Source organism: Polypterus senegalus, chromosome 1 (genome assembly GCF_016835505.1).
Source record: "Polypterus senegalus isolate Bchr_013 chromosome 1, ASM1683550v1, whole genome shotgun sequence".
Taxonomy (NCBI): domain Eukaryota; kingdom Metazoa; phylum Chordata; class Cladistia; order Polypteriformes; family Polypteridae; genus Polypterus; species Polypterus senegalus.
This window is the reverse complement of record NC_053154.1, coordinates 195440669-195463297: the sequence shown is the minus strand read 5'-3', so window position 1 is coordinate 195463297 and position 22629 is coordinate 195440669. Positions and strand designations below refer to the sequence as shown.

The window sequence follows — 22629 nt, the reverse complement described above, 5'->3', positions numbered from 1 at the left end:
TGTATTTCTCACTCGCGAGCATCCGTTTTTCATCATACTACCAAATCCCAGAATCCTCTCACCCTTATCCATCACAGACACTCCCCCCAGGGTCATGAGAACATGTCCATTCAAGTCACCATCCATTATAATCACCCTAGAAGTCAACTCAATCAGCCTGTCCTAATACTCATCTCTTTTTTTCTACATCTCATAATCCTGAATAGCAATATCTACTCTCTATATATAAAATCCTAAGCCTAAAAGGCAATGATTTTATGTTTTTCTGATTGTTATGTCACGTTTTGTGTCACTCTTTAAATTAGGCTTATTTTAAAACCTACATATATATGTTTCATATTATTCTTTGCAGAATTTATCAGAGTTTAATGTGATGTTGTTAGATTTTCAGATTCTTATTCCTTTTTTAAATTATAAATTAAAAATATGAAGAACTGACCTCCTGCGACACGAGACATTGTGCCAATAGATTTAACCAAGCCCAGGGCTGGAAATAAAAGACAAAGAGTAGGACAGCTGCTGTACAGGCTTTTAAATGTTTGAAGCGCCGTGTGAGATGGCATGGCAGCAGCAGCAAGCCAGCAGCTCATCGAGCAAAGAGGAGGTAAAAAAAACCTGTATTTGTTTCCCATTGCATCACCGTTTAAGAGGGGGTTTCAGAGGAGCGACTGTGTCTCCTTGGGGTGCATTCAACCCCCTTTTTCACAACATGAGCGGCAGAGACACGAAGAGGCTGGCGAGAAAAGCAAGTAGGAGGGATCCCCCTACTTTTACTAATAATAATTCATTAATATTTTATCAAGCATGGTCATTATTAAAAGCTGCTTGCAACTTTCTAGCGTAAAGGCCCAATTATTGAAAATCCTTAAAACTATCAGCACTATTGTATCTTTAGAAAGTGCACCCTTTATGTTAACTTCAAATATATTGTACTAAAGAAGAGTGTATAAAATGTCAACTAGAAATAAGGCTTTGCTAATTATAATAATTTTATACATTTTATCTATTATTTTTTTTATTTTTTTTCTCCGGCCGTCTGGAGTTTTTTTTTGTTTTTTCTGTCCCCCCTGGCCATTGGACCTTACTCTTATTCTGTGTTAATTAATGTTGACTTATTTTGTTTTCTTACTGTGTCTCTTATTTTTCTATTCTTCATTATGTAAAGCACTTTGAGCTACATTTTTTTTGTATGAAAATGTGCTATATAAATAAATGTTGTTGTTGTTGTTGTTATCTTGTGTACAAAGTAAGTATACATAGACTCTTTGCCGAATGGAGTGTTTGTCCTTCCATTGGAGAGTCGTGGCATGGCTTGCATTAATCACCTGACTTAATGAATGGTTTAAAAAGGTTTATGTGATAACAAACCGAGGAAGCTCACTTGTTTGTAATTGCACTGAAAGTCCTGATGACAGCAACACGCTGATCCAAAATGGGATGAGCAATGTCTGGGTTTTCCAAGGAGTAATGCAGAGCTGTGTAACTGTAAAGCGGCTGGTTATCAATTAAGAAATCAGTGCGGAAGAGAATCCCCAAACGTCTGGCACTTCGCCGCTTGTGGAATAAACTGGCGGCTTCAAAGCAGAGAAAATTCAGATCTCATGTACAGTATTAATTAATACATCTCAGAGTGTGGATCACTGATAAACGTTTACAGAGAGACCGTTGAGGTGGACAGAATTTCTTGGGCAATTAATGGGATTATATTTATACAGTGCTTCACTTAGCATTGCCTGTATGTTTGTTTATATAATGCACACTTCAAGTACACATCTTATTGATCTCCTGCTGTTTATCCCGTGGGGTGAAAGCAGTAAGACTGAGGGGAGGAGGCACGGACACAATGCCTACGTCGAGCCTGCTAACAGACAGAAGCCTAATCTTGATTTTAAAAAATATTGCAAAACTTTACAACCTAAGAAAAACAATCATCACAGCCTTTTAAAAACACAAAGAGCAAGAGATGTATTTAATTGCTACCTATTTTGTGTGTCACAGTAAGAATAATAAAATATTTGAATTACTTTTTTAACAGCGCATGCCTAATTAGCAAAGGTAATTAATAAACTATTTTCGAGCTGCTTTACGATTGTCGAACAAATACCTAATAAAAAGTAAATTGTCACTTTCTGCAGTTACTACATTGCTGTGAATGACAAGTTCTTAATGCAATTATTGTCATTCCGAAATATGTTCATAATTTAATTTTGAACTCCATTGAACAACTAAAGATAATTAATTTTTTGAAGCATTCAGTAATTCCTGGCTTAACTATCAATGCGTATGTTTAGTTAATTAGGCTAAAAAGCTGAATATTAAATGTGTATTCAGTAAATATATGCAAGAACATTTTGTACTGATTAATTATTCACTCAATTCCATATACATTACACAATGTCACTTGCCATCAAGTACAAGAGGAAATTAATACATCTTATCTACTAGCCTTTATTGTACTTTAAGATGTGATGTTTTAAATGATATATTTAATCATAATGGCAAACTGGGTCTTAAATAGCACAGATCGAAGCAGTATATTAAAACGCTCACTTCTCCAACAAAATGTTCCTGTCAGCATCATCGCTTAAAAAATCTTCTGGTGTGGGGGGGTCAGATAAATTTGTTTTTGCAGGTCTGTGTATCAAAATACACCACATTAAGTAAGAATTACACTATATCTGCTTTATTTTCATACTACACTAGATAAATTTAAGTTGTCACAGTGATTTGAATCCCAAAAACAGCACCGTGTTTGTGGAGTTTGCACATTTTTTCCACGTGTCTGGATTCATTTTTGTTGGGTCCTCCCATTTTCCTTCCATAGCCTGACAATGTACAGTTTGTTGGCTATGAGAGGGTCAGAGCACACCATGATGGACTCCCCTCAACTCTAGACTGGATTATGTGGTGTTCAAAAAGGATGGAGAGATTTGGTATGTACAATGTAGTGTTGCTCCCTCAGAATTTCTTGCCTAATTGCTGCCGGTGAAGACTTTATACATCCCCCAAATCCCCATGTCCTCATGGCTTTTTACATATCTACGTATTTCCAGTTTTCCAGTCATATCCCAAAAATGTGCAGACTGGTGACTCTATATTTGCTTAGTGTAGTGTGTGAATGTACTATGGATTAGACAGATTCACCATTCAGAATTTACTCTTGCCTTGGGCCTGATTCTGCCAAGAAGCTCTCTGGCATCCCAGTAGCCTGCAATAGAAAGGTCCAGAGCATGAACATCTGAAGAAGTTTATTCAGGCAGTTGCTGGATCCATTCATGTAGTGGAATTAAGCAGAAATGTTGAACTAAAGCCTCACTGTGACTGCTCTCTTATCATGAGCTAAGTCAAAGGTTTTCCTCTTTATTCATAATTCTTGAGAGGGTTTAAGAGTAGGGTCGGGGAGTGCTCATATTTGCTATAATATTTCTTGAACTTCTGTAAAAAGCAAAATTTCACTCTCGGGACAGATTTATAGAAATGCTATCTATAGAAATGTATAATCAACCTATGAATGGACTTTATATTACAGTGTCTCTTCGAGACCACATTCACATACATTAATCTGTTAAACTAAATCTGTCGAGACACAAAGTTACATTTTTTGAGCAGCTCAGCCTCTAAGAGCATTTCACCGCCCAGAAGTGAAAAACAACAGAAGCAGCGACTTCCAGAATTAGGACGCTGCCAGCAAAGTAATCACACAGGTGGCTGCTTTCTGTTTTTGTTCGTTAGTTTTCCTACAACTTGCCTGTTGTGAATTGCAACAATTTGGCAGCTACCCCAACACCCAATAAAAATGCACTAAAGCAGCCAAAGGGTCTAATAAACACATAAACACTACCCTGCCTCTCCTGTCTGCCGCCACAGGCCTGCGGATAGTGTTTCCAGCCAAACCCTAAATCTCTTTCCCAAACAGTGAATCAAGAAAATATGAAGTTCATGACATCAGCTGTTGCTCTGTTACACATCCAGGGGGCCTAAAGGCACGTTAGAGGCAACAGTGAGCTGAAAATGACAGTAAACGGATCATCTTGTCTCAAGAGATCGAGCGAGCAACGGGGCTTGTGTACGTGTTGAGATGATTAAGTGTCTACAGCTCTGTGTGCAAGTGTATGAGATGGTGCCCACATCACATGCCAACATTTGTGACGATCGAGCTTTTGAGAAGTTTGCACTTGCCAGGCAAGCGTAAGTTGGTGATTCGACTTTTGAATGTATCAGTTCTAAGTTCCGGGATGTGCTAGGTGCAAGGCAGAAGCCAATTCTGGATGGAAAATCAGTCCTTTTAAGGCAGGGGTCTCAAACTTCAGCACTGGAGCGGCACTGTGGCTGCAAGTTTTCATTCTAACCCTTTTAATTAGTCACCGGTTTTTGATGCTAAATAATTTATTTGTCCTCATTTTAATTCTTGCTATTTAAGACTCACACCCCTTTAATTCTTTCTTTTTACTTTAATTAGGAGACAAACGATAATGAGATACAAAATGAGCCAGCTAGTCTGTGCCCACTATACAACATCTGAAAATAAAGAAGGACGAAGGTCTCAGCAATGGTGATCCACTCACGTGCACAAAGCATTTTGATGGAGCTGTTAGAAAAAAGAATTTAAGCAATTTTGGAAATGTCTGCTGTGTCAGAATGAGAGCTGCAACAAGCCATGGAACTAAATGATGGGCTTAATTACCAACAAGAATGAAACTGGTTCGAGTGAAATTGGTTGAAGTTTGAGGCCTCAACATAGCTGGTCATCTGTTGGCCCACTTCAAATCATCTCGAAGCAAATCAGAGGACTCAATCTTAAGAAAAACAAGTCAATTAAAATGAAGGAAAAGAAGTGAATTAGCAGCAAAAACTTGTCACTAATTTAGAAAAGGGTTAGAATGAAAACCTGCAGTCACTGTGCCACTCCAGGACTGGAGTTGGAGACCCCTAATCTAGGGGTACCAGTGAAGAGTATAAAGTGCATTAAACTAATCAGCATGGTGGAGGAATGCTGGGAGCAAACTCACAAATACATAAGAGAAACTGGAAATTCCACAGAAAACCCTTTCCAGACTGGATTTAGGCCCATTCTTCTGGATCAGTGAGGCAGCAGTACTGCCACTGTGCGACTGTGGCATGCTAGTTTTAATTTTGTATGTCAATTCATAAATATGTAAGTGTGTAGCAGTGTATTTGCAACTGCCTTTAATGACTGTGTGTGTATATGGCAGTCTGGGTGCTGAAGGTTTCATCATTAGATGAGCAGACACTGTTCTCCAAACAGCCTGAATTCAACAGGGCACTGACTCAACATGGTGGCGAAACTGCTTGCCTGTGTTGACTGCAGCATGGCATGTTTTTGGAGGTAGTTCCTACTTCAAATAGCTCATCCCATCCCATGATACCGATGTTTGAGTGAACTGAGATCTGGTAATGGAGGAGCCAAGCGTGTTCAAACCTATCAGAATTCATGGTCATGTTCCTGGAACCCTTAGAGCACTTCCATCATGGAGCATCCATCCATCCATCCATTATCCAGCCCGCTATATCCTAACTACAGGGTCACGGGGTCTGCTGGAGTCAATCCCAACCAACACAGGGTGCAAGGCAGGAAACAAACCCTGGGCAGGGCACCAGTCCACCGCAGGGCACACACACACACAATAGGGACAATTTAGAATCGCCAATGCACCTAACTTGCAAGTCTTTGAACTGTGGGAGGAAACTGGAGCACCCGGAGGAAACCAATGCAGACATGGGGAGAACATGCAAACTCCATGCAGGGAGGACCCAGGAAGCGAACCCGAGTCTAGCATGGATCATTACACTGCAAAACAAAAAAAAAATAAAACTCAGTTTGAAAGTGGGCACCTGATGGGCAGTAAAGTTCAAAGATGTCGAGGTATTCAAACGTCATATCAGAAGAGCCAATGTGTGCCATAATAATATACCCCACAACCTTGCACAGATACCATCAGCCTGTACTCTTATTATCCTTATACTATTTTGGGGTTTCTCCATGCCACAGAACTGCAACTGAACGTTCTTGAATTTCTGAAGAAAGGAACTGAATTCAGCCATATTATCAGTTCCACACCCCATTTGTTGCAAGGCACACAACATGTTGTGCTTTCTGCTTGCTTATTTTAGCATCACAGTGGTATTTGAGTTACTTTACCCAGTCCAGTATTCTGTCCAAGTTAACAGTCATCATTGGCGCTTGTCATCAGTCATGCTTCCCATCACAGGGCCAGCGTTGGCAGGAGATTTGACCCTTTCACTCACTGGTGTTATCCATGATAACATTTCCACCCACACATGGGCATGCCTGGTGCCTGCTAACATCCCACATTCAGAGTTGCTTACATTTTCAGTCCCCCATATTTACTCACACATGCAGCATTCATAGTTAGGCCGTCACAGCATGCAAAGGGCCAAGGAGTCTGTCCATTTAATAAAACATATTCCTTAAACTGTTTTTTATTGTTAACAAAGCAACAAGAATTAGAAACGACAATGAATTAACAATCAAGGAGGAGCTGCCATGCAGTATATGTTGACGCACACACAGCTGTGTGTATGCTACATTTTCAAAGTATTGCACAGTGTGTTTGCATGGAAAAAAACCAACAGCCTGTTTGCAGCCCTTAAGTGAACTGGGCATTCAGGCTGTGGTTTATCCAGTGTCACATAAACGAGTCACAGACATCACAAAGTTTTGGAGCAGCCACCTGTATATTGTTTTCCTGGCTGCAAAAAGTTGATTTTTTAAATGAGTCCAAAAAAGAACTAGTTGCATTGAGAGAAGATAGTGGTTTTGAAAGACAGAAATTACATCATCGTCACCAGAACCAGAAGTGACGTCTTTACGACTGGAAGTGACATCCTTGTTGGCACCGGAACCGGAAGTGACATCATTGACGGTGCCGCAAAAAAACCTGGAAGTGATGTCTTCATGGCCGGAAGAGACATCATTGTTGGCGCCGGGACCAAGTGGCATTTCCCGAGAATGGTCTGCAAGAGACTGAGAGAGACAGTCAGCACACTCCGCTGCCCCCTGCTCTGGTGTACAATTACTATTATTTAGGCCCTTTAGCTGTTTCCCATGTACACGTGTGTGACACCAGTTTTTTTTAACTATCACCCAATAACCACAATGGTCAATCTGGCTACTGGAGGGCCCTGCACTGCTGGTTTCTCCTTTTGTTTCTTCTCCTGCCCTCCCAGGAGATAAACTGTGGCTGATGTTTAGGTGAAAGTCACTTTATGCCAGTAGTTCTGATAACTTTGTGTTTTTTTCTCTTTTCTTCATCACGTAAAGCACTTTGAGCTACATCATTTGTATAAATACTGTTGTTGTTCTTGTTGATAGCTTTCAGGTTACTTAACTCTGCTCTCCCACTAGCTTCTGGAGGAATGGAAAGATGTCCACATCTTGATTTATTCTATTGAACTTTAGGCCAGCAGTTGTATTTGATGGCCTAAACTGATAATGAATATCTGATTATAAATCTAGTTATCAGATGAGAGCTTCCTGTTCTTTCTTAGCTGTTTAAATGGCCTACAAACAAAAAAGGAAAGAGGACCAGCTTGACCTCAAAAATGTTCAGTACATCTAGCCACCATCATCATGCTCCTTATTTCTGCTCTCTTTAATTATTCATGGCCTCTGAATATTTTATTGTTTGACTCTCATTGAAGATCCCCACTGAGCAATCAGCGAGGTGTCTTGCGGCAAATGCTTTTCTGCAGTTTGGCTTTGAAGTCGCTACTAATTTGGGGCATGTAACCTGTTAAAAAAACAATGAAAAATGAGGAGAAGGAAAGCTTGGTACTGTGGAAGCAGTTGAGTGAGGGGAAAGCCACAGGGGGCCACCCCGCTGAGGAGAAGAACTTAGCTTCTCTGCACATACAGCAGAGGTCTTTACCTTCCCAGCCACAGTGTCCTTCTTCACCCTTCAGCATTAATCCATCCATCCATTGCTAATACCCATTTTGTAAATGGCAGCAGCCAGAATACATTTCTTTCTTTCTGAGGCGGTTTTCTATTAATAATCCTTGTTAATATTTAGATTGGTCTCCTTACTTTTCAGAAATGTGCATTGGCAGTTGGTTTCTGTCACTTCTTGAAATAAATGAAATGAAGAACTTGACACAGGGGAGACTGAGTGCTGAGTGCAATCGAGCCTGCACTGTCTCAGTGCCTCGTGACCTTTTAGCTTTATTTATTGTACAATTTACTGAAGATGTTGGTATTTTTAGGTTTACCAGCGTTATGCAGCTAGACTGTGCTACTTCCGTATTCTGCAATGAATATCATTTTACAGATCTGAATATTACACTCTCAATATAATTCTTGCAGGGAAAATGTAGGACAAATTGTAGCTGTATCTTTAACAGATTACCAAAGTCACATAGATATTGAGGTGGCAAGCATACGTCAAAGGCATAGGAAATGAAAATCCCAGGTTGTTTAGAAAAATAAATCAAAGAATCACAAAAATCACACTTAATAATAAAGTAAAACAGGTTTCTTTTTTACATCATTTTATGCTTAAAATTGTTATTTTTCTATAGTACATTCTACGAAGTGTAAAGCTACAGGTGGACGGTGCTTCTCCTCCATGCCTTGTCAACTGCAAGACAGAACAAAGACTGACACAATCCCTACTTAGAATGCCAAGACAATAAGCAGACCTTCCATTATCTATTTAGCTATGGTGTTCTGTATGCTAACATAACTGCAAACATTAACATAACTAAGTGAGCAATTTGACATAAGATTAACTTGCTAAATACAGCTCCTGCAAAAATGAAAAATAAAAATCGATTGAAAACTTTAAAGTTAGCTCTCACCTTTTTGTCATATGGGAGCAGTTAATGGAAAGGTGTCATGCAATTGTTTCTTGAAAATGATTGGGGATCCCACCATCTGATATTGAGATGACAAACACAATAAATGAAAGAGTGTGAGAATGAGGGAAAAAAGAGCAAAGGTGTCTTCATTGGACCACTCAAGGAATATGGAGTGCACTCACATAATTTCAGCACATCTTGCATTCACACTTTGCCAAGCAATACCATAACTGACCTAAGCAATAGATAAGGATACTTAACTTAGAACAAAGTCTAACCTCCCCAACTGCCATTAAAGTGCACCCCATCACCAGCCCAGTTAAGTGAGGAGGCTGCAGGGAAGTGGAAGTGCTTTGAAGTAGAAACTTAAAGTGAAACTTGTAATTGTAGATATGGCATGGTGTTTGATTACCGTTTTGCAAGTGAAATCCCGGGCACAAGTTTTATTTGAACACTTGTTAGGACATGCAGCCAAAAACTCTGAAAGATGGCCATCTTTCCATTCATCATTATACATTTACCTTTAGAACTAACTGCATTGAAACTACATGTGCTTTGAATCCAAATCAAAGTTCACTTTATTGGCCAGGTACACTGGTGTGTATTAGGACTTTGTCCCGATAGTATTGGTGCAACATATAAGGAAAACAAGGAATACAAAAGAAAATTAAAAATATGATGCAGCATATAAAGGCAAAAATAAATAAATAAATAAAAGAGACAGCAGGTAAAATAAAAAATAGATAGTGGATTCTGCTTCTGACTGAAGTAGTTGGTAAGCACTAGGGGAAAAAAATACACACACACATAAATACAGTATATTGCTCAAAAAAGGAACACTTTTTAATCAGAGTATAGCATAAAGTCAATGAAACTTATGGGATATTAATCTGGTCAGTTAAGTAGCAGAGGGGGTTGTTAATCAGTTTCAGCTGCTGTGGTGTTAATGAAATTAACAACAGATGCACTAGAGGGGCAACAATGAGATGACCCCCAAAACAGGAATCGTTTAACAGGTGGAGGCCACTGACATTTTTCCCTCCTCATCTTTTCTGACTGTTTCTTCACTAGTTTTGCATTTGGCTACAGTCAGTGTCACTACTGGTAGCATGAGGCGATACCTGGACACTACAGAGGTTGCACAGGTAGTCCAACTTCTCCAGGATGGCACATCAATACGTGTCATTGCCAGAAGGTTTGCTGTGTCTCCCTGCACAGTCTCAAGGGCATGGAGGAGATTCTAGGAGACAAGCAGTTACTCTAGGAGAGCTGGAGAGGGCCATAGAAGGTCCATAACCCATCAGCAGGACTAGTATCTGCTCCTTTGGGCAAGGAGGAACAGGATGAGTGCTGCCAGGACCCTACAAAATAACCTCCAGCAGGCCACTGGTGTGAATGTCTCTGACCAAACAATCAGAAACAGACTTCATGAGTTACTTGGTCTCGTCCGATGCGAGAGATAGATGTCTGAAGTGGAGCTCCGCTAGCAGCGGTGTTATTTTTCATATTATCTGCTTATCATCCTGAGATATCCTGTATCTATTCAACCCGAGGGGCACTGCTACAGTATATGTAAGCATATATAAACATGGCCCACCAAGAAAGGGGGTCCGAAAGAATCAAAAACTAAAGATGCACCCAAGCTAAGATCAGCAAGCCCTAGTTCAAGATACGGCCTTTCCGAGACAGACCTGGATCAGATGGGCGAAAGTACAGACTCCTCGGGACCACGGTCCGCTACATCGTCGCCGGCTGAGAGCGAAAAGGGGAGCGAAGGTACGATCGTGAGTCCAGGTCTTGATAGCTCGCCGATCGGAGAAGATCACCTGAAACTGGAAAAGGCCTTACAGTGGTTTCAACTACTCCACGCGAGCCGGGAATAGCGGGAACACCGGCTACAGTAGAGCCTGCCGCTCCACCTGCGGTACAAGAAAGCACAATTGAACTGTCTGAAGTGAAGGTCATGTTCGCTGAGCTCATGCAAGATATAAAGAAAAACGAGAAGGCAAATGAGAAGGAAAGGGTAAAGGTACATGAGAGACTGAGACAGGAGTTGCAACAGGCAAATGAAAGGCTGCGACAGGTGCTGGGTAAAATTGAAGAGCACATTCAGGAAAACTCGGTTAAACTGAGCACGCTTACTGATCAACTGGAGGATCTCAAGGAGACATTCACGACTCGGATCGAAATGGCCGAAAATTTAGCTGCCAGTGCCGAAGAAAAAGCAGTAAATGTCAGCTCCCAATGCAAAAAACTCGAAAACAGACTGGCTGCTTTGGAAGATGGAAGCAGAAGGAATAATGTCAGAATTGAAGGTCTGCCTCAGAATCGAGAAAGTTCAAACCCAGTGAAATTCGCAGCCAAACTATTCTCTAAAATAATCAGGGAGGACTTTAAAGCAGATTCTGAGATAGCAGCGGCTTACCATGTACGCGGATCAAACACCGTCAGACCTAGATCTTTTATTATTCGCTTTATTATTATGCGGCCTGTTCTGAAGAAAGCAGACTAGAAATGAGGACTTAACTAGAGACATTTAAAGTAACTAACAAGTCTGTGCGCTGCCTGAAACTACACTTCAGCATTTATCAGGTTGTATGGCTGCCAGTGCTCACTTGCACTTTGCTTATTTTTATTATTTATGAATATTATCAACAATACATTATTTAAAGTATTTAAGTATTTATTTAAAGTATTTAATTATTTGACGTAACTCCTACTTGTCTTTTACTCTGTGTAATTGTACTCATTTCAGTACTTTTGTACTTTCAGTGCTCACTTGAACTTTGCTTATTTTTATTATTTATTAATATTATCAATAATACATTATTTAAAGTATTTAATTTAAGTATTTATTTTAAGTATTTATTCAGTATTTATTTAAAGTATTTAATTATTTTACGTAACTCCTGCTTGTCTTTTACTCTGTGTAATTGCCTGAGATTACAGATGTACAAGCGAAGGTGGGGAGAAGTTACAAAGTACAAAACTTTATAAACAGTGGTAAATCGATGGGATTTGAGGCTTTCTGACAAAGGCTACACAATAAAGAATAAAAAAGGGGAAAGCAGAGTAACATAGAACTGTACCAAGAAAAACCAATACATGTTATGATAGTTATGGTTTCTGCGCTGACTCAGTACCTAATGCTAAGGAGGCAGATATTAAGACATGCAGGTAGACAAACTGTCAGCAATACTTTCAGACAGGGTGAAGGGTAACATGGTATCCTGCGTATGCTTAAGCAGTTTCTGGGGCTTCCTTTTTCTTGTCAAAACCAATTATTATTGTTTAGTAGTGCTGTGCATGTTAGAAATAAATGGATGTTTAGTCACAGCTTCCATTGCCCAATCAGAAACCCATGAGAGTGGGTTTTCAGAGGTGAGAATTTTAAGTCCAGTCGCACAGAATCAAATGCTTTGTTGTTTTTTGTTTTTGTACTGTTTTTGCAGTCAGATGCAAATTAGTTCATTCTGTCTCAGCAGCCTGCCTTTGCTCCTGGGCATTGCCATGTTGTAGATGGGCAAATTGCTGAAGGCAGCCACACTGGCCAAGCTTTTCATGGTCCCGTTGCACACCATTATAGTTGAGTGGCTGTCAAGTTGCACTTAATTGGCATAAACAAGTGTAGAAGCCTGACGCTTCTGACTATAACAAATGTTTGTAGAAGTCATGACTACCACAAAGTGTCCAAAGTAATAGCACAAGTAGAAAAGGTCAATGCAAGTGTTGTCAGAATGATTGGCATGGCAGGAGATATTTTATAAAAATATATATTTTGTGTAGGACTGAACAATAATGCAGCACCAATAGAGCAGGTAGTGTTATACCTCAGGGCTTTCGAATCAAATTGTGTTATGCTTCAGGGATTCTGCTATAAATGGTGTAACAATGTAGGTCTGATCAAATGACATTACAATGGTGGTCAGCACAGCAACATGTGTGTTACTATACATGCAATATAACAGCTTGCTATACACTTTTGTGATAACAGGGGGTCACGTTACACTTGGAGACCAACAGAACAAGAAGTCTTAAAACTATGACATGTGTCAGCAATGTACGGCCTTACTAAGGCCTTCTGAGACAATCACTCGCTCAGACTCTTCAGCTGTATAGACTCCCTAACAAGGAGGCTCAGCCGTGACAGCAGCTAACAGAGCTATATTTCAGCACACTCTAGAGACAACCAAGATGTAAATGAAAATCTGGATGAGCAGTCACAAGCAGAGGAGGCAAAATGAACAGCAAAAAAAATAAAATGCATTGTTCAGTTGACAAGGTCCAAAAACAGTAGCAAGCACAACACAAGCAAAAGTATCAAAATTATTAGACAAGGCAATACACAAGAAGGGTACTGTCTTGTATTTATTTACCAGGAGGCATTCGTTTGTCGCTTTCTCGTTTATTAAGAATGCAGTGAAAACAGTATACAACTCCATGTGCTCCTTTGCGCACATGCCACCTAACAGTCACGACCCAGCTTCGCTGGTGCCTGCAACTAGAAATATAACTCACTGAGCCCACCTAGCGGGTGGATGTTATAACACATTAACCAGTATACAATACCCTGACAGGTACTACACCCCAGACTCAACTAAATGGCATACAAAGTACTCAAGCAAATTAAATAAAAGCCCAGCAGATGAACATGCTCCGAATAAATAACGATATTATGAATTAATGGATAATATAACTCAAGATGCTGAAGAAAAGTTGGTGGTACCACCCTAGTAACCCCTGTTAATAGTAACAAAAAATAGCCAACAAACAGTTCAAAAAGCAAAGCAATGCAAGGCTTTAAATCACACGGGTAAGCATTTATGAACTCTGTCCTTCACTAGTGTCAGTTGGGTACCTGACGCCAAATTTCGGGAATGGGCTGGCTTTATAGGGTTGAGACTAGAAGGGGTGGAGTTTTCCTTGGGTTGAGAGGCGGGGTTCTCTTGGGGTGGTTGGGTGGGGGTTAGTTGTCATTTCTTGGCTGCAGAGGAGAAAGGAGAAGAAGATAATGTTAGCATCAGCGACCCCTCTCATCCTGTCTACCCACCAGAGCCAGGAAGATAGATCCCAGACGCTCATGCTATCTGCTCTACAGATTTCCCAATGGTTTTTTTTTGTGTTCATTTGCAGTCCTTTAGCCAACAACGTAGGGTGTATTATTTAAGATGCGCGCAAGAGGTAGCAGTGCAATCTTGTGGTAGCTTAGTGTTAAGAGACTGAACTGACACCTAACAAAGTAATCTGGGAATTTGGGAAGTAAACCCGAATATGAAGTGTTTCATTGCTGAGTATCACGGAAAAAATATGGCTGGCACAATCTGCATTTTTGTTATGATATTAATCATTATAATAGTAAAGAAGATAGTAAGAAAATTTGAAATAACAAAAACAATACAAATATAATGAAACAACAATTCGTATACAGTATGTAACCCCCATCACCACTAAATCAAAACCACAAAAAGTTTTCTTCAAAACTCAAGAGCCCATCCAAACCCAATTCTCTTACATTTCAGATAAGTTGAACATAAGGAAAAAATTAAAGAAGCAATAACAAAAGAAAGAAAAAATCTTAGGCATGCATACATACATAAATGGGTATTCATATACGCTCATGCACATTAAGTATGTAAAAACTCACAATGCAACTCCTCCCCAGTTAGTAAGTCCATGAATAAAGATATAAAAGAGTGTACGGCCTACACTGCCATTCTCCACAGATGGGTAATTTAGAGAGGAAGCATTATAAATCGTAGCTGTGAACAGCTCCAAATGTATTAAATAAAATAGCACGTGTGGTGAGTGATCTGGGTCACGGAGAGGGTGTTGCTTACATTTATTTGTTCGATAGTTAATGAGTTTGCAGCATTGAAAATTGTGTCTGTTTAGCAGGACAATGTCTCTGATGTTTTGCACTCACTTTCCATGGTTGAGATGTAATAAATTACTTGTGCCCTTGAGAAGATTTCAGCAAAGATGGAAGCTGTTGATCAGCTGAGTCATCACAATGCCAAACTGACCTCATGGGACCCCTTACACACCAAGGCCATTTATTTACAAGGAATGTGCTTATGGAGTGTTACACTGTACAGTACGCCGGTGTCTTTCTCAGGCCACTGAATTGCTCATTACAAAATGACAGAGTAGAATCCCACACTAGTGAGGGGAAAAACATTGCAGTAAATCCCTTGGGTTTAATAGCCACAGTTTCAATACTTCAGAATGCAAAGTATATAGCTAAATAAGTGCCAAGGAGAATGTGGGAAATCTTCTAGTTGGAATTATGTGACCTTGTTTACTGAATCTTGGTGCTATGGGTAGCTGCTGACATCTGAAATAAATAACAAAGTTATATTGTGACCTTTCTACTCTAGCAGTTCAGTAGTATTGTCATGTGTACGCACAACAGAGAAATTCCTACTCGTGTTTCCAACCAATATATAATGCAATGCAATGCCACTCTCTGGTGCCACGATAAACAAGCAGAAGTACTTACCTGTTGTCATCCGGAATCTGTTCAAATGAAGTCCACACGCGTGATTTGAATACAGTATTTCTTATATGGAGATTCTTTTGGCATATAATCCCAGGAGACATACTGTCGCCAAGCAGGTGAGAAATAATCTGAGATTTTCAATAGCTGCTGTATTCGTATACAAATTTCTCATGAATTAAGTGACAGTACGATTTTGTTGAACGCTTTTGTCAGACAATAATATAAAGCTGATTTAAGATAAACAACAGCCTTATAAAAAGCATTGTGTTACCTGCTACTTTTTGGGAAAGACGGCAGTCATCAAGTCCTTTTCAGGACATTATCTTCAACTGAGTTTGCTGTCAGCAGCCCAGCTTACTGGCAAGGGAAACAGAAAGTAAAGTTTCAGAAGCCCTGACGTTATGCTCTAGGTTACTAGTATTTCAAATCTCAGTTCTCACTTCTCTCTACTCACAGTGTAGTAGTCAACAGACATATTGTGGGGCAGTTTGATTCTAGGTTTACAGGGTCATTATTGTTACATGTAAAGAGTACAGTGAAATTCTTATTTACAAGTCAGTATATTAACATTAACTTGAAACATACCTGAAAAATCTCAGTACTCATTTTACAACACTACTTATAGCATATTCTATACACACATATAGGTACATGCAGTCATATGAAAAAGTGCAGGAAATCTTCATAATTCTTTCCGGTGTTCTTCTTCCGCCATGCAAAGTGCTTTTTGTTATGACCAAATCACTCCATTTTTGTCTCATCAGTCCAAAGCACTTTGTTCCAAAATGAATCTGGCTTGTCTAAATGACCATTTGCATACAACAAGCGACTCTGTTCATGGCATGAATTCAGAAAGGGCTTCTTTCTCATCACCCTGCCATACAGATGTTCTTTGTGCAAATTGTGCTGTATTGCAGAATGATGTGCAGATACACCATCTGCAGCAAGATGTTCTTGCAGGTCTTTGGAGGTGATTGGTGGGTTGTCTGTAACCTGCTCATATGCCGCTCCTGTATTTTTCTTGGCCTGCCAGACCTGGGTTTAACATCAACTGTGCCTGTGGACTTCCATTTCCTGATTACATTCCTTACAGTTGAAACTGACAGTTTAAACCTCTGAGATAGCTTTTTGTAGCCTTCCCCTACCTAAACCATGATACTGAACAATCTTTGTTTTCAGATCTTTTGAGAGTTGCTTTGAGGATCCCATGCTGTCACCCTAAGTTTATGTGAATTTTGTTTAGTCTCCTGATCAGGCTTTTTTTCCTCTCTCAACCAAGAACAAAATTGACTCCCTGTATCTAAGAGTGTCTAGGAATGATATGCAAAGATTTATGACTGAAATGGAATTAACAATGCATGCATTTGTAATATATCCCCAGATTAGTCCTTCACAGTGTCACACATGCACACCTGGGGATCACCTTCAAGGCTTAAAGGGGGTAAGCCATACTCCCCCCGAGATGAGAAGGGACGTTAACACTCACACTCACAACTTCTCTGCTTTCACTGGCAGCTCTGAGAAGCCACCCAGTGAGGATTCCTAGCCCTGCTCACAATGTTCAGGATAAGCCACACCTCTCCTGGCCCTGGCACTATAAAAAATACGGCCCCCCAGAAGGTGGTGTCTCATTTGGACTTTGCTTCTCAGTGTGACGGTGCTCCTGTACTTGCAACTGCTACTGAACTGCAACCATTGTCTTGGGCTATTGTAGCTGACTTTTTATTTGTGTCGCAGTACACCGGTTTTCTTTTCGATTCTGTATTAAAAGGAGTTGGTGGTGGTCTCTCACTTATTTACAACAGCCTGCCAGCAATTGTCTCAATGTCTTGCTTGGAAATATAGGGAGGCAATAGTAGGATCTGAACTCAGAAGCTAACACTTTCTAGTTCATCTTTATTGTCCCTATTCCATAGTTTCTTTGTCTGCTTTTATTACTGTCTTTCACTCATATTAATGGGAAATTAATCACATTAGGAAATGTCCTAGAATTTAACTCTGTCTCTCTTTGTTAGCTTTTTGTACAGTCGTATTTTTGGAACCATTATACATTTCCATTTAGCTGAAGAGAAAAGGGTGAGGATATTACCTGCTACTTTGAATTTATTTGTGCTTGCTTGCTGTCTCTCTTTCTCTCTCTGCCTTACATGCTTGTTACCGCAGAGCCACATGTACAGGAAGTGTAATGACACTTATCTTTTCTTGTTGCTGGTCAAGATGTTCTTTGGCTCCAATTTTTTCTTTCATTAAGTTGCCAACTCATAATGCCGTAATCCGCACTTTGCTCAGTCGGAGGGTTACTTTTCCAACAGCATGCTGTCTCTAAAGCAAACCTCCTATGGGCATGCATGTCTGCCAGGTTATTCAATATGATAGTCACTCAGTGGTGATTCTGCCTGCCTAGAAAGATAGGCACAAGTTAGTGTGGAGTGAAAAAATGGGATGAATTAAAGTTAGGTTACCCTACTTTTAAATATCACCGCCTATCTTTAGAGAATCAGAGTCTTTGCCACAGAGGGGTGTGGGAAGGGGGTGTCAGGGAATTGCTGCCTCCTTGGTACTGCAACACTTCTCATTTCAAGTAACTAAACCCTTGATAGCGAAGCTGTGTGGCCACTGAAAACTTACAAGGTCTGGATGTGCCAGGCTTACATTAGACAAGCTATCAGTGAGATAATCCAATTTAGTTTACTCTATCTGGTTGCTAAAGGTGATTAGTGATATTCATTATTATCTTTAAGACACTAATTCAGCTTTTGAGGTTAGCTTTTGGTTTTGTAGTGCCATGTATTGCAGCGAATTACTGAGGTACATATGAAGTCTGTGACTGTTTGTGATCCTTAGCTGGCGACTGGAAGTGGCAATTGACCACGCAACCAATAAGCTGCTGTACGTGCCATAGTTTTTTGAATGTCGCTCAAGATGCCTTTCCGTGCTTTACGGTCTATTCACAGTCCTTGCTGATCGAGGTCAAAGCGTTAGTTCTTCAAGTCTTACAGTACATGCTTGATCTTCTGAGAGTACACTAAAGGGTGTGGTACTCATGATTGGATGCTCCATCCTCCAGGTTGGCTGCCACTTTATTCCAGTACGCTCCCATTCTACTTTCCTTTTCTGATGAACCTCCTGGTTTAGCTGATAACAGAGTCAGCTTTGCCTCTTTTCGTTTTGCTACTAGGTCTAGGCACTGGTCCAACATCCAGCATTACATTCAATGGTGGGTGATGGGACACAATGGTTTGTCGCATTCCAGGATAGTTTCAGATAATTGCTTTTCTTCTGCATTCACATCATCCAGTGGATCCAATGCTGCAAATCAGTTGGAGAGAGCCAGCTGAAATTCTCACTTACAGTCGGAGTCCAACAGGTGTGACCAGTCAGTCTTGGCTTGGATTGTTGAAGGTGTAGCCACACTGTGACTTGGACAAGGTAATGGTCAGATCCACAGTCTGGTCCCCTCATGGCACGTACATCCTGTAGTGATGATGAGAATCATGAACTGATCAATACTGCTGAATCTTTACCAAAAGGGTTGTGCCATGTGAGCTGGTGTTTGTGTGGGTGCTGGAAGATGCTATATCCTATGACCAAGTTGTTTGACGTGGCAAAGGACAGCATTCGCATACCTTATCATTGATTTCTCCATGTCCAAATTTACCCATTGCTGCCTCCCATCCAGAACTATCATTGAAATCACCAGCCAGGATTGTCAGCTCGGGTGTAGGAATTAGTTCAGCACATTTTGAAGCTGTGTAAAGAATTCATGCATGGCTGGGTCAGCGCTGGCCTCAGTTGGTGTGTAAATTGAGAGAATGTGGGTCTTGATGGTGCCATTGACAGTGTGTGCTTCCAGTTAACTGAATATTGGTTGAAAAGCAACTACTCTTTTGATTAACACCATCAAGGTTTGTTCCAAGCCCAGCTGCAAAAGGAGGAGGATGGTCATTCTGCCAAAATGACCAGAACCAGGAAACTGTATGGAAATTGAAACTGGATCAAATTCATGCCCTCATGCTGGAGACCCAGGGTGCTGGTGAGAAATGGCCGAAATAAGAAAGTCAATAGCTTGAAAATGAAGATTCGAGTAGCCGCATGGAATGTATGAACCGGACATCACATTGGCCAAAAGGAAATCATCGCATAAGAACTTTCGAGATGCAAAATATCGATTGAAGCATTAACCGAAATGAGACTCACAGGATCTAAGAACGATTGTCCAACTACCAACTACTGATGAAACGATGAACCTCTTCTGGTCTGGGGGGTGAGAAACGAGAAGCAGGCATAGGACATCTGAAGTATTGGTGCACCCTCGTGGAAGGAAAGCATTTGCAGACCTTAATGTTTGTTTGATCATTTAGGGTTCCCTTATGCCTCTGCAAAATCTTCTACTTTTCATTCACGCATCCGCCCATCCATCTATCCATTTTGTTTATGCAGTTTAAGGTTGCCAAGGCTGATGCATATGCCAGTGGCAATGAGTGTTAAGTTGGCATCCAACCATCACACTGTATACTTGTACATAAATTCACACACTGGCCAATTGAGACTTGATAGATAAGCTAACATTCAAAACTTTGGGATGTGGGAGGAAGAATATATGAACTAGTAGAGGAACCAGTGCTAACCATAGCAGTACTTCTTCTATTTCATAGAAAGAAAACTATTGTTTAAGAAAAATGTCTCATCCTTAGATCTTAATTTAGTGTGGTTTGGATTTTTTTGTTTTTTGTTCCTTTGCCAAAAACCTGGCAGAAGTAGTTAAGGACTACAAGTATACCTCCCAGGTCTCTTTCCACATCAAGTTGTGAATTGACACACATTATCATACCGCAAGTAGAACTGGAGAATCTAACCATAAAAAGGGATACATACTTCAATACAGTCAAATAAAGTAGCTGTCATTATTCAGATCCTTCTCCTCAGCAAAACTTTATAATGAAGAAATAAAAGACTGTGCCTGTGAGTTGCATTGGAATGTTCACATTGTGGTAAGTCTTTTCAGACCACATAATTAAAGACAGCACTCCATTTTAGACAGGCACTTGGACAGACCATTCAGTTTGTCATATCCAGTGAGTGAATTGGCAAATGCTGGTATTCATTTAGAATTCTTTTAAACAGCTTTAGTAAAGCATTGCATCTCGTCAAAATAAAGATTGTTTAACTACAGTATAATAAAAGGCTGTGCTGAAAAGAATTAAGCATCCTTGGCTCCACTACTCCAAAGTCAAAATAAAAAAGTGAAAACCACAAATCGTCTTTCTTTAAATATTGACACTTTAAAAAATGTTTGGATCAAACTAATATTATTCATTTACAAGCGTCAGTGCTGATTATATTTTTTACATACTTGAATAGAGCAGTAGCCTGTTGTATGTGGTGTCAAGATGTCACCACCACATTCTAGACATCGACTGACGCCTATGAGGCTCACATGGCAGAACCAGTTAGACTTTTTCTAACTGGTAATGACATCGTTGTGAATTTGAGGAGCATGACCTGTTACAATCTTGACATTTTCTACCAAAAGTGAGAACAACTAAAATAACTATAAGACGTGCAAATAGAAGAAATTAGAGTTAATACTTGTGAAAGATTGAGAAGAAATCTGTATTGGATGTCACAGAGTGAGGGACACACCAGGTCAGAAAGAGTAACATGCTGAGAAAAGCTTTACCAACCACACAGTCCTCACAGAGAGCTAATCCAGTGAAGCGAGTTGATCCTTGTAGTTTTCTTTATGCCTTCTCTTTTGTTTTTGTTTTTTTTTTTCCTTCCTTCTTGTCCTTCCCTACATTGGGTCAGGTTTTTGTATGAGCTCCTCGGTCATTTCTGATACCTACAAGGCTCAGGTCTCCATTATTGACAAGATACTACTGTTCACTGATGAGGAAACAGACATGGCATTAAAAGTTTTGGTTTGTGGCCTACTACCTATTTGTTGCTTTATATACTGTTCAAAGAATTAAAGGAACACTTTTTAATCAGAGTATAGCATAAAGTCAATGAAACTTATGGGATATTAATCTGGTCAGTTAAGTAGCAGAGGGGGTTGTTAATCAGTTTCAGCTGCTGTGGTGTTAATGAAATTAACAACAGATGCACTAGAGGGGCAACAATGAGATGACCCCCAAAACAGGAATGGTTTAACAGGTGGAGGCCACTGACATTTTTCTCTCCTCATCTTTTCTGACTGTTTCTTCACTAGTTTTGCATTTGGCTACAGTCAGTGTCACTACTGGTAGTATGAGGCGATACCTGGACCCTACAGAGGTTGCACAGGTAGTCCAACTTCTCCAGGATGGCACATCAATACGTGTCATTGCCAGAAGGTTTGCTGTGTCTCCCTGCACAGTCTCAAGGGCATGGAGGAGATTCTAGGAGACAAGCAGTTACCCTAGGAGAGCTGGAGAGGGCCATAGAAGGTCCATAACCCATCAGCAGGACCAGTATCTGCTCCTTTGGGCAAGGAGGAACAGGATGAGCACTGCCAGAGCCCTACAAAATGACCTCCAGCAGGCCACTGGTGTGAATGTCTCTGACCAAACAACCAGAAAGACTTCATGAGGGTGACCCAAGGGCCCCATGTCCTCTAATGGGCCCTGAGCTCACTGCCCAGCAGCATGCAGCTCGATTGGCATTCGCCATAGAATACCAGAATTGGCAGATGCACCACTGGTGCCCTGTGCTTTTTACAGATAAGAGCAGGTTCACCCTGAGCACGTGACAGAAGTGAAAGGGTCTGGAGAAGCCATGGAGAACATTATGCTGCCTGTAACATCATTCAGCATGAGCAGTTTGGTGGTGGGTTAATGATTGTCTGGGGAGGCATATCCATGGAGGGTCACACAGACCGCTACAGGCTTGACAAAGGCACCTTGGCTGCCATTAGGTATCAGGATGAAATCCTTGGACCCATTGTCAGACCCTATGCTGGTACAGTGGCTCCTGGTGCACGACAATTCCTGGCCTCATGTGGTGAGAGTATGCAGGCAGTTCCTGGAGGATGAAGGAATTGATACCATTGACTGGCCACCACACCTTCCTGACCTAAATCCAATAGAACACCTCTGGGACATTATGTTTTGGTCCATCCAATGCCACCAGGTTGCACCTCAGACTGTCCAGGAGCTCAGTGATGCCCTGGTCCAGATCTGGGAGGAGATCCCCCACAACACCATCTGTCATCTCATTAGAAGCATGCACCGATGTTGTCAGGCATGTATACAAGAACACAGGGGCCATACAAAGTGCTGCGTACAATTTTGAGTTGCTGCAATTAAATTTTG

General features: G+C 40.6%; 1 long non-coding RNA gene across 1 annotated transcript; it reads right to left on the bottom strand.

The window, feature by feature from the left end:
• Nucleotides 1–6579: 6579 nt before the first annotated feature.
• Nucleotides 6580–15687, bottom strand: LOC120518820. The gene is made up of 3 exons (XR_005631307.1): nt 15609–15687; nt 8839–8914; nt 6580–7006 (listed from the first exon to the last, which is right to left on the bottom strand). It is a non-coding gene; the product is annotated as an uncharacterized LOC120518820 (long non-coding RNA).
• Nucleotides 15688–22629: the final 6942 nt, after the last annotated feature.